We start from the raw sequence: 13,297 nt of genomic DNA, 5'->3' as shown, positions 1-13,297 counted from the left end.
CTGGCAAATAAACTGCTGTGACGCCAACTCATTACTGTTTGAGGTCCCTGCTATTTCAGCCGAGAATGTGTGCCCTTAATGCTTTTGACAAAAGACACACAATTGATGGACGGAATGCAGAACAAATCAAAACATTCACCCCCAGTCAAGGGATCTGGGTTAAATCCATCATTCTTTTGCTCACCATGCCACTCCAGGTTAGACCTAGCCATATGCAAATCAGTCTTGACCCTGTGCGTCATGGGAACAGTCCAGCCCGAACTGCCAAGCCAGGTCCTCCCTGGACCGGAAACAAACCTCCTAGGACTGGTTTCATGGTTTCACCCCTCTTCATCCAGGATAGCTTGATTTCAGTGGCACAGTGAGCCCAGGACCCACGTCTGGGCATACCTGGCCCACTTAGGGCGAGAAAGCAAAAGACACACAATTGATGGACGGAATGCAGAACTAATCAAAACATTCACCCCAGTCAAGGGATCTGGGTTAAATCCATCATTCTTTTTTTCACCATGCCACCCCAGTTTAGACCTGGCCATATGCAAATCAGTCTTGACCCTGTGCCTCATGGGAACCGTCCAGCTCGAACTGCTAAGCCAGGTCCTCCCTGGACCGGAAACAAGTATCCTAGAACCGGTTTTGGGGTTTCACCCCTCTTCAGCCAGGATAGCTTGATTCCAGTGGCACAGTGAGCCCAGGACCCAGGGAGGGCCTAGATTAGCAGTTCGGGCTGGACTGTTCCCATGAGGCACAGGGTCAAGACTGATTTGCATATGGCTGGGTTCAAACTGGAATGGCATGGTGAGCAAAAAAACTATGGATTTAGGCCCGATCTCTGTACTGGGGTGAATGTATGACATTGTTCTGCATTCTGTCCATCAACTGTAGTTTTTGCATTTGTCACCCCGAGTGGGACGGGTGTGCCCAGACGTGGGTCCCGTGCTGTCCATGCCACTGGAATCAAGCTATCCTGGATAAAGAGAGGTGAAACCCCGAAACCGGTCCTAGGATGCTTATTTCCAGTCCAGGGAGGACCTGGCTTGGCAGTTCAGGCTGGACTGTTCCCATGAGGCACAGAGCAAAAAAACGGTGGATTTAGGTCCAGATCTCTGTACTGGGGTGAATGTATGACATAGTTCTGCATTCTGTCCATCAACTGTTGTTTTTGCTAAATGCTTTCGACAGCATTTCAGGAGCACTTTTGGCTGATTGGGCCGCCTCAAAGCATAGGCCTGTTTCTGAAATAAAAAAAAAAGATTTTCTTTGAAGACTGTCAAATTGTTCTTTTTCTAACTGTGTGGGGCACGCATGCAGTTTCTGAAGTTCGTAGGCAGTAAAAGGCAAGAGTATGAAATTATGCCTTAACAGGGGCAGTACTTCTTACGCCAAAGGCATTGCAGGTTTTCCAGCAGCTGACCAACTATCAAGATGTTTTTGACAACAGAGCAAGTTGTTGTCTTTTGAGGTTTTTCGGTTGATATTTAAGTTGTTCTCCTCCAAAAATGAAGGGGGGCAGGACTGAGAGCATGACAGGTGAGAAACCTGTCCCCTTTTAGCATGTTACATGTTATCTTAGCAAACACAAGGAGATGATGGACAGAGCGCTGAAACTTTTCAGACACTCACCCCCAGTCTCACATCTGGGTTGAATACATAATCGTTCTTTAGCTCACTTCGCCACCTCAGTTCAGACCCAGCTTCCCAACATCGTTAGCTCGGACTCGCATTGACTTCAACGAGAGCCTGTATTCCGAACGAGAACACAGGTTCCCTTTGAAAAAAGGGGTGGCTGGGGAAAACCTTGCACCCTGATGCGGGCACCCCATGGCGCCTGCCACATTGTGCATGGTTGGGAAGAGGGGTCCATTGGGTACCCCCACAGGCCTCAATCAGATGCCTCTGGGTAAAGGGGGGCCTGCAATGGGCCTCCAAAGACAGATTCCAACAGCTGTTTCGTGTCAGTCAGAGTGAATCGGAGCGGCTGTCTGAATCGGTTATCGTAATCTCTTGTTCGGAAACCGTGTCCATAGAGCTGTACGATAAGGCTCCGAAAGATTTGGGGCATCCGAATGCCTTTCAGAACCGAATTGGATTCTGCAATACCAAATCCCATCCGGAGCCCTTCCGAACGACATCGTAATCGGCCCCTAAATATGGCACAAAGTGCCATCAAAATATTCCAGGATGAATTTGGTAAAGTTTGTCTTTGAAATAGTCTTCTTCATACTCCAATAACCACTAAAATGCATAGAGAAACATATCAAAACCATATATTTTCAAATTATGAACACACTAGGGAATTGATTGGTGGATATCAACTATGCCTCTTCATAATTGGCTGGCCAGAGGACCCTGAACAACATCGAGGCTACAAGATTTTTTCAGGAAAATTAACACATCTGATATTGACCCGTGGTCTGGAACATGGCCCCTGATCTCCTAAGGTCTGAAGTATCAAAAATCGGTAAGATTTCAATAAGTCTGAGCTCCCGACAGTAACAAACACACATATGAGATTTGGGATAGTGTCACTGGGTGCCAACAACAACCTTTTGATGCATAGGGAGGCATAAACCCCAGTTAACCTAAAGGCTGGTGGTAACAAGACCAGCTCCATGTAGGCCAGTCTGGACGACTTGCCCATCTTGGCAGCTGTGATATCTTTTAATGGAAAATCACAGTTATCAAATGCTCCTGATCCAAAGAAATTGATGTATTATTAAACAACTACCATTTATATGAGTGCCTAAACCACGAAGGCTAAACAACGACCAAAGACAAACCACTGCGTATTGAACAACGACTTACTAAACCATGAACATTTATGAATTGCCATATAACCCGAATGTACCACTATGTTCAAAACAACGCAAGATTGAAACAGGAAAAAAAAATTAAATTCAATTAAACAACACTTCTAATAAAAACTATTTATAGTAAAGAATCTTGAAATTAGCAATCAAATAATCATTTTTAGAAAATACTGATGAATTTACAAAGAGACCGTCATAGACGGAAATAAACTATAAAATATAAGTCCATCATCTGTTTTTACAATAATGAGAGACTAGAATGCTAACTATAAGGGCGGCATAACAACGGAAAAATAGCACAAAATGCACTATTTTCTTTTTTTTATTAAAACAAGTTCTCACAGAAAATAAAATTTAAAAAAACGGTTTCCAGAACATATTTTCATTTTGATAAAGAATTGCCTCAAATTAAAGTTATTAAAAAAAAGCGGCCAACCATCATTTTGTGACCTTTTCAACTGTGAAAACCAGAGAGAACAGTCGCATTGAGCACAGGTCAGAATCGCATCAGTGAAAAACAAACCTACAGAGCCACCTATGGGCCTAACAAGGTAAATTTATACAAGGTCTAGTAAAACAACAGGGTAATTAAAATATTTAAATGTACAAATCAATTAAAAAAACTTTTTTGCAAAATTGAAAACAGACTGTTATTTTAAATAATTTTAAATAAATACAAAATATATTATTAACAATTTTTTTATACAAATTAACTATTTAATTATTGACACCATTTGTTTGGGAGGTCGTGGTTGAGGTACAGTAGCTAAAGAGGTCGTGGTTGAGGTACAGTAGTTGTTAAGGAGGTCGTGGTTGAGGTAAAGTTCAATGGTTAGGAGTCGTTGTTAAGCCCACTCGTTGTTAGGGATTCGTTATTAAGGTCGTTTCCCACAAAGAAATAACACAGGGGGATAAACACCCATTATCTGCACCTTGGGATTTCTGAGTGTGATTGTACTTGCCAAGTGTACGTTTTAAATGTGTTTGTTGTAGGGTATGAAGTCACAGTGAATCTGTAACAGCCACTTGTTGGGAAACTAGACAATAAACAGATTCGTAAATGCGATATAGTCACAATTTTGTCTTTCAGAAGAAACAAATAAATGTAGGAGAAAAAATAACGAGACCCTCCGGGATCTTCCTTCTGTGGTCCTTCCAGGACTCTTTGCCAGGCTGGTCTACAAGGTAGATGGCTGAGGACAGCCAGCTTTCATCTGGTTTTCTGCTTCAAAATATAAAGAAGTCAGATATCAGTCCTATTAGTAGGTAGAGGGATAAACAACAAAGAAGGGAAGGGTTAATAAGGAAATTAATGGTCCCAAATAATGTGTGGCAAACAAAATAATCACTGCACGCGCAGAGCACTAGTGAGTATGGCTACTCAGACTATCCCCTTACCAGTAGAGAATTCCTTCACAATGTGAATTTCAAGTATTCCCTTTTTTGTTCACCTTCAGACAAGCGTTTGAGTTCCCTTAACCTATTCTCCTAGTTCTCATCTCCTCCTTTACCCACCCAAAAGACTTGCATTAGGCCATGACATGGACCCAAGGACACATTTTTGTGGACACAGTGACCGCCTCTGCTCAACATCTGCTCAGCAACTGGGTCCTCTGAGGCTTTAGTTGAGAAAAGACTTGAGTGGTCTACTCTAGTAAAGTTACAAAGTTGGTTCTCGCTCCCTCTTTCGCCCATATTTTGTTGGCTCAACATCTGCTTCTCTACGACCCAGAGTGCCTTCAGCTCCATTCAGCTTCTTTGTGTCCACCGCCCCACTTCTAAACTTTTCTACTGGATAGGTATACAATTTATGTCTGCAGAACATGGTAGTGGCCTGTGCAGAATTTAATCAGCCCCTCATTATATTTATGACCACTTTGTAGACCTCAGCCCACTATTTATTTGGAAGGTAACCCAAGGATTATCAGGAACTACACAGAAAGCAAAACTTTTCTCGTTCAGCACACCCTAAGAAAAGTATCTATGAGTTGATTGCTGTCCCTCCTGGTTGACCAGGAGACCACTATGCATTTGGGAGTTCCTGCATTTTTGTCTTTATTTTACACAAAGCGCACATTATTATTAAGACTCCCTTCTACGGTAAAATGTTATCTGGGCCTGATATTAATTCTCCTGGGTGTCCAGAGTGTTGGAATAGTAGAATTGCATAAGGATGCATAGGTATTCTGGCTGGTTCTAACACTAATTTTTATTATGCCATAGTCTTTTCTTTCTTTGAAGAATAATCACAGAACTTTACCACATTTCCTCTTTTATCTACGGTGTGCTGTTTTCGCAGCTCTCAACACTCTTATACCAGGATCCCTTCTCTCATACATGTTGGCCCATGGTCTCCTCTGTCATCCAGATTGTGCCTTAATCTTGTCAGTTCCTGACAATTAAATTCTGCAGGTGGTTGCTGGTGGTCACCATTGGCACTCATATTACATCATCTGAACTCTTCCCTTCCTCTCGTTGGTGCCAGTCCTGATCATTAACAAAATGTTGATGCACATTTGAATGAGATGAATGTGTTGTATTGTATAAATATCAATATCCCAAACTACAGTTAATGTACAATGTCATCAGAAACAGTAAGTGTATATATTCCTTAAACACTTTAGGGCAAAGGACAAGATATTCAGGGCCCCGCTCTACCTTTTGGGTGATAAGAATATCTCATCCTTGTGCTAAAGACAGAAAATCCTCATGGTGCTTGTAGGTAAAGCATGTAATGTTTTTTGTAATACAGAAAGTCAACGTGACACCAGGGCTCTTTTTATTTATATAACAAATGGGATGGAGGCGGCCGGTCCAGGGAGCAGCCTTCTTCACCCACCTGTGAAGCTCCAACAGCCACACCAGTGGGGGAAGATTGTGAATTTACCCCAATCTGCTCCCAGGGTGGAGGGTGGAAGGGGGTAGAGAGCCCACTAGGTATTACGCAGAGACTGTAAAAAAGTGGGGTGGTTTCTCACCAGTCATGGTAGCACAGATCATCTCTCCCACACCTAAAGCCCCTACGGCCTTTCAATCACCCTTGGGGGCTTACTGGGAGAGCTACCCCAAATCTGACCTGGAGGGAAGCAGAAATCCCTCTTGATGCCAGAGCTAGTTTTTTTTCTTTATATGAGAAATGGGATTCAGGTCAACCCATTGAAGCATCAGCCAATATCCCCCATCCCTAAAGCCCCAAAGAGGGGAGCAAATTGTAGCCGCCGCGGCTGCAGGTAAGAGCGGTGGGGCTAGGTGAGGGGGGATTTTGAGAGACGACCATGAGGAAAAATTATTTATTTATTTAATTTTCCCTCGTGGTCGTCTCTCTAAATCCCCCCTCACCTGGCCCCACCTCTCTTACCTGCAGCAGCCGCGGCTGGCAGATTGGTAGATTTAGCCACAATCTGCAGAAGGGGCTGCAGAATGCCCACTGGACACCAGGTTTGCTTTTATTTACATGCAGCAAATGTGGTGGGGGCTGCCCATCCTGACATTGAGCCAAACCCCTACCCATGAAGCCCAAATTATCTTTCTGCTCCCTGGGCCTTAGAGAGTGAATACTGCAGACATCCTCATCATAGTGAGAGCAAATTTGTATTCCCCCAATTGGCGGAGCCCCACACCTCAGTTTGTTCCTCACTTTTTCACTGATGCTTGGTCAGGAGAGTTTTCTAACAGCTCTGTAATCAGTAGATCACAGGTAAGTGGCACACATCTGTTAGAAATGGGGTTTCTGGTTGGCTAGGATATGCACCTGAGCCAGGCAGAACCTACCACTCTAGTCCGGGCAAGTAAATTACATACCAAAGATAATCTGTGCTTACCCTTTGGTAGCTTGGTGCAGAGAAGGCAGGCTTATCATCAGAAGCAATGTGTAAAGCATTTGCTCAACACAGCAACACCATAAATACACCACAAAAGAAATAAGATGAAACTTAAGTACTGTGCATACAATGTTATTGCTCAGATAGTACTAGTTTTCCAAGACAATGCAAGGCAAAAATGACATACATCAGGAAATACTTAGGGCATGAAATGCAGCAGAGGAGCACATACATCCCAACAGGCAGGCACAGTGACAGAAACACCTACCCTCCTATTAGCATGGTTAGGGTAGTCTCTATGGGCCTAACTGAAGCAAATGCCTTTGCAACTTTCACAATAGTCAAGTGTTGGAACGTCATCCTGTGCCCTGGGCACCCTCCAACTTTTTGCTGACTGGTACTGGTAGTACCTGGCTCTGACTGACCCTGGGCTCTGCCTAACCAGGCCCAGGGCAACTGCTATGCTGAAAGAGACACATTTAGAATACATTGAAAACACCCACATACCCTAGGGTACACTATGGGTTGGGCTACCCCTGTGATTGGCATGACCTACCCTATAAGGCCCCCTAGTACATAATAGGGCAGGGAGATTGAAACTACCTATCAGTCCCTAGTATATCATAGGGCTTGGCAGTTTAGAGGCCAGCAGTCCTTTCTGCCCTTGCATGTGTGCACTGCTGATGCCTGAGGTCAGTTTAAAAGTAGCCCTGTGTTGCAGGACTGCTTTTAAAAAGTAAATTGTGCCAAACTCGACTTTGGTGTTTGGGTCACTGAAAAAATGGTTAACCTACAATGTTTGGGCATATTAGGAACCCCCAGGCTCCTCCCTAGGTGTCCCATGAGTGGGGAATCAGGTATTTATAAGGAGGACCCTTATACAATTAGTTTGATATGCCCTGGGTTAAGTGAAATGGCACATTTAATTCCCCAAATTGTGATAAAGTGCTGTCTAAAATCAACTTTAGTGGTAGAAGCACTGTGGAGGGAGGATCTGCAATATTGCTACATATTCAGAACCCCTAAAGTCTCCCCTAGGTGTTCCTGGGATGGGGTCCTGTAGATATATGTAGAGTACTTATAAAATATGTTTTTATAAGCCCTGGTGCTGGAAACATGTCCCAAGTCATTTTTCCCATTGCAGATCCCCTGCTACATAGGTTAGCATGGTAGGAAGTTATTAACTAATAACTCTTGATAGGAGAGGGCTAGATGTACCATTCAAAGACTTCCCCGAATGGTATTATTCAACTCAAGAATATGGTATTGTTGAATTTTTCCTAAAGTGTACATACAAGAAGTTATAAGACTTTGTTTGTAAGTCCAAATCCAGCCTTCCAGTGGTCTGTCCTGATTGGTCAGAGTTAAGTGGATTAGCCAGGCTACCTTGAAGAGGTGATAAAGAACCCCTGGGGTTAACCAGCTCTGCTGGGAGGACAGTGTGCTGCTACACTGGAATGCCAGAGCAGGGGGGGGGGAGAGTGGTAGACCTTGGTCTTCAAAGAGAAGAGGAGGCCTTAGTGTAATTTACAACTCTTACCTTTTTGCCTCAGCCAGAGCCAGGCTTATGAAAGGAATGCACAGATGCAAGGGGGAGTGTTTATGGAAAGTAAGCCATCCAAGGGGTGTGTTTAGCCAGCTCCTACCTCCCTGCTGGAGCCATTATGAATTTGGAGAATTTGGTGTACTCTGGGACAAAATAATACCACACTTTACAGGATGTGGTCATATTTTTGGGGAGTGACCCTGTTTCCATTGGTCAGCAGTGACCTCCTGCTTGACCCAAAGAGCTTGGAATAAGTATGTGAGAGGGTCAGAGCCTCTCAGATCTGCTGCTTGAAACTTAAGAAAGCAAGAGTTTGCCATGCTGCAAATTTTGAGGTGCAATTTCTAAGGTCTGCCCTCTGAAGACTGCACCTTCTGCACCATCTGAAACTACAGCCTGTGGATTACCTTGCTGTAAAAGGACTAAAGAGTGGACTCACTACAAGCTACAGGTTAACAGAGCTCACCTGGAACACCAACACCAAGGATCCTCAACCTGGAGAAGTACCAGTGGATTTGTAAGAGCTTTGTCCAAGCGGATTGTGGGAACTGAAGTCCTCAATTTCAAGGAGCATCTTGGAGCTTCCAGACCCTTGGAGTGAGTTTGAGACACTTTGGGACCCTTTGGGGAACTTCAGGAAGAAGTTCCAGATGTTTGGAGAACTTTGGAGCAACTTTGGAATAAAGCTCCATAAGGGGGCTGACTAAGCCTGGCCAGCCACGCCACCTGCCTTCAACCGCGAGTCTGCCTGACGTCCAGGTTTATCCCGCTGAAAAGCTCCATAGGTCCTACTTCCAGAGTTTGACCGGGAATAGTTGAAATCCGACACTGGCGAACCCTCGCCAAATACGGCCTGGCGAAGAGCATCGAGGGACCCCATGAGATAAATCTCCGTAAAAGTTTCTAAGTCCGAACGAAGAAAAGGTGACCGGGAGCAACCGCAAAAGACAAGACGCCTGCCTTCAACCGCATTTCGGCCTGGATCCTGGGTTTGTCCCACTAGAACGGTCCAGACGTCGGACTTCCATAAGTTTATCCGGGAGCTCTTCGCAAGACAATCCAGCGAACCCTCACCGAATCCAGACTGACTGAGAGTTTCGAGAGACACCGGGAAGAAAAGCTCTAGAAAAGTTTCTAAGTCAGACGGTAAAAAGTTTGAGCCAGACCTACCGCGAGGGGTAGCCGTTCAGGGCTCCATCGCGGTCAGCATGAAACTTTGACTTTGACCCGGTCTATCGCGACCAGATGTCCCGATAAGGCGCTTTTATGTTCTAGAAATTGCTAAATATTTGAAAATTCATATCTTCGGTTCCCTACATTGGGTTTTTGTCCTTTTGGTGTCATTTTAAAGATAAAAATATTTCCTATTGTTATAAATTGGTGTTGAATTTTTATTGTGCATTGTGTCTTAATTATTCACTGAATTGGTGTTTTTAAATGCTTTACATACCCGTCTTTGAAATATTAAGCCTGCCAGCTCACAGCCAAGCTACCAAGGGTTGAGCATAGGAATAATTTCCTAAGACCTATTATGAGCCCTATACTGTGTTAGTTGCCTTATTGCCAGAGACAGACCTACCTTTGCCCCTACCAATAATCCACTTTCCAACATCAAGTATTACAGTAAAGGCACTCTGAAATATATCACTTGGTTTTGTGATTAATACAAGACAAAAACAACATAAAGAATCATATGCATGAACATTCAACAATACACATTGGGTGCACGACTAAAAACTAGTGCATGAAATACCTTTGCCACTTTTAGACACCATACAGTAATTTACAGCAGCAGTGGCACTTCTGTTAAGGCGGAGGAGCCTTGCCCCATTGCTCTGAGAGCAGTTTAAAAAGGAAAACTAAAATGATAATAACCAATGTTATCATCATTTTAGTTTTCCATTCCTGCTTAGGTGCAGGGCGTGGTGGGGCTGGGCTAGCCAGAGCAGGGGCCAGGGGGAGGAGTGGTGCGCACACTCTAAAGTGCGCATGACAGTTTGGCCGGCAGACTTGGGCTTGCCAAACAGTCATGCGCACTTTGCATGTTCTTCACTGGCTGTAATGCACAGCCTGGGTGGAGAACACGCACAGCATCCCAGTCCCTCTCTGTGCGCTGAACCATGGTACTCAGACCAATCACAACGCTGCTGTAAGGCAGCAGATAAGTGCAGATAAGTGTTTAAAAATATAATAATAATAATAATCATATTTTAACCCCCCCACCGCCACCCCCAATAAGTAGTGTCTGCCACTTTTACAGGCTTCCTAAAGGCGGCAAGTTCCTGATCAGGGCGCCTCCGTCGAGGACTCACCCTGTAAGGCCACCATCAAGCAAATGCCCCCAAGGTACATCACAACTGGGGGAGAACACATTGCATACTTCGCAGGGTCCCTCGACTGCAGGGAAAACAAATGCAGCTGCCTGCAATCGTGTGGTGCAGCTGCTAAGTGCACAATGCAGCCCCCTCCTGATCCAGGTGCCTCTGAGGTCACTTCTGACCTGAGTGTCATCCGGTCACGGAATCGATATGAGGCTGTGAGCATCAGCGAGGCAAGGGTCCACACGGTGCTGACAATAAAAGGCTTCTCCTGGTTGCCTCAGCAATGCAGCGTGGATACAAGGCAGCTCGGCCGGAGTCCCTCGGATGGGGAGACAAGCCACTTCTTCGTGGGTAAACATCTAGGTGGCCCAGGAAGCGCATTGCTACTGTAGAGGGGTGTGAGGGCTGAGAGATCTGCACTCGCTTGGCAACAAAAAGGAAGGCTCAATTCAGTAGAGCAGTGCGGGGGCTAAGAAGAAGCTCTGCACTTGCTTGGCAACAAAAAGGAAGGCTTAATTCTGTAGAGCAGTGCAGGGGCTGAGATGAAGCACCACTCTCAGTTGGCAACAAAATTGAAGGCTCTCTTCGATAGAGCGGTGCGGAGGTTGAGATGAAGCAGCGCACTCGCTTGGCAGCAGAGAGGAAGGCTAAAAACTGTAGAGCGGTATACGGGGCTGAATACACAAGGTCTTTGATGTCCCTGAGACCTCAGGTAGAATAGGGGGCCAGCTGGCAAGTCCTTGGAGAACACTTAGGGGCACATAGCGGGCAAGAGCCATGCAGGCCAGCACATAAAGTTCAGGCTACTGGATGTATTTAAACATGGTGGCACCGAGGACGCACAGCAGACACGTGCAGCGGGCGTGCCGAAGGCAAGCCCGTCGGCGCCTGTCTACGCTCAGACCGCGCTCAGCGCCAGCCGCTCTGGTGAATTCTGCTTCAAGCCACCACGTTTCTCACGAGGGGAGTTGATTCAAATTCGAGACACAGCCTCCTACGGCCCGACCTCATTTTTAAACCAGGGAACTATCTAGACCCGAGATCCTACCCTCTCTGTCAACTCTCTCTAACTGACCATAAAACTAAGGGCACACCCCCCTTCAAAGCATCGGTCTCTCCATGTGTTTTAAATACCACAACCCTTGAGCCCATCCCGCCTGGAAATATCACATTTAAAGCTGTACTTATTAACGCAAGGTCGCTGATAAAAAATGTCCTGGCCTTTTCTGATTTTATTGATTCTCAGGGTCTGAGCCTAGCGTTTGTTACTGTAACCTGAGCAGACACCGCATCTGACCTAGATCTTATCCTGGCTATACTTCCAGGCTTCGCTATCTCCAGACTAGACCGGCCCCATAAAAGGGGCGGGGGGCACTGATCTTTAAGATTACCCTGACCAGCTGGTACTCCTTCAACGGGGTGCTTCTTTATAGACCCCAAGGTCAGAGTGCTAATGTTTTAGATAACAGAAGTCAACTACTAGATATTAAAGACATACATCATCCTGGTTTACCTTTCCATACGGGTGCCACAGGGCTCCTCCTTGATATCTATATGTTGCCCCTCTTTGCTCTCTTATTAGATCTTTCGGTTTCAAGACAGTGTTGTATGCCAATGACACACAAATCATAGCGTCCTTTTCAGGGGACTAAACGAATATTGCTCAGAGATTTCAGGATTGTATGCAGAAAGTTGGGCATTGGATGTCCCAACACTGCTTGAGGCTGAACACAGGGAAAACTAAGGTACTCCTGTTAGGGTGAGATACCTCCTTTTGGCAACCCAATTGGTGGCTTCAGGAAATGGGAGAGATCCCTACTCCCTCCTCCCAGGTGAAAAGTCTAGGAATCTATTTTGACACCAAGTTGTCCTTCGAGGGGCAATTAAACGCACTTACTTCCGCATGTTTTTACTCGATCAAAATTATCAGGAAAATTCTCCCCTACATCCCATTAGAACTTCAGAAATTGGTGGTTACAGCCTTGATCCTGTCTAGAATAGATTACTGTAGTGGGCTATTTTTAAATATACAGTCACGTCTTCAAAACAAAATGCAAGTTCTTCAAAACGCAGCAGCTCGCCTTCTACTTGACATTGTGAAACGTCAATCAATGGCCCATGCCCTTCCAATTCTGCACTGGCTCTCAGTTAAAAGAAGGATTGAATTAAAGGCCCTCTGTATCGCCTTTAAAGCACTACATGGCCTGGGCCCGGAATATTTTGAAGACAAATTCAAGTGCTATATTCCGGAGAGGCAGCTGCGCTCTGCGTCCGCTGAAAATCTGTTGATCCCCAGGGCAAAAACGGCTTCTTGGGGGGGGAGAAGCTTTATTCTAGGCACAGCCAGATTGTGGAATTCCCTCCCACTGACACTAAAAACAGAAAATAATATACTGCCATTTTGTAAACTTTTAAAAACTCAGCTTTTTAACAACTAGCCTGTCACAGCATGTTAATTTTCCCACTCTGGTCAGTACATCGGAGGGAGCCGCCACGCCTAGACACCTCTGGGTATTAGCACGTGTTATAAATTTAATTTTCATTTAAATTCATTTTCAAATGCAGACTGGCAGGCCCTCCAGCAGCCCTGCAGGCAGGCAGGCCAGCACAACAAAGCAGTAGTCAAAATGATGGTTCCTCCTGGCAGCACAGCAGTCCTTTGGTAATGTGCATAATGCAGAGCCAGCAGCATCTGGTTACAAGTCCCGCACAGTGTCTAAAAACATGGGGTCAGAGTCCCAATACTTTTACTTAATAATGTCTTTGATGAAAGGGTGACTTTAAAGGAGCCCTTAAAAA

General features: G+C 45.1%; 1 protein-coding gene across 4 annotated transcripts in view; it reads left to right on the top strand.

Annotated features, from left to right (window-relative positions):
* Positions 1-13,297, top strand: part of LOC146867340 (basic phospholipase A2 VRV-PL-VIIIa-like) — a 206,044-nt gene that overhangs the window by 84,301 nt on the left and 108,446 nt on the right. The gene's annotated exons all lie outside the window — the stretch shown is intronic.

The sequence above is a fragment of the Triturus cristatus genome, chromosome 1_2 (assembly GCF_964204655.1).
Source record: "Triturus cristatus chromosome 1_2, aTriCri1.1, whole genome shotgun sequence".
Classification (NCBI taxonomy): domain Eukaryota; kingdom Metazoa; phylum Chordata; class Amphibia; order Caudata; family Salamandridae; genus Triturus; species Triturus cristatus.
Note: the sequence above shows the minus strand (reverse complement) of the source record. Positions and strands in the feature narration are given on the sequence as shown.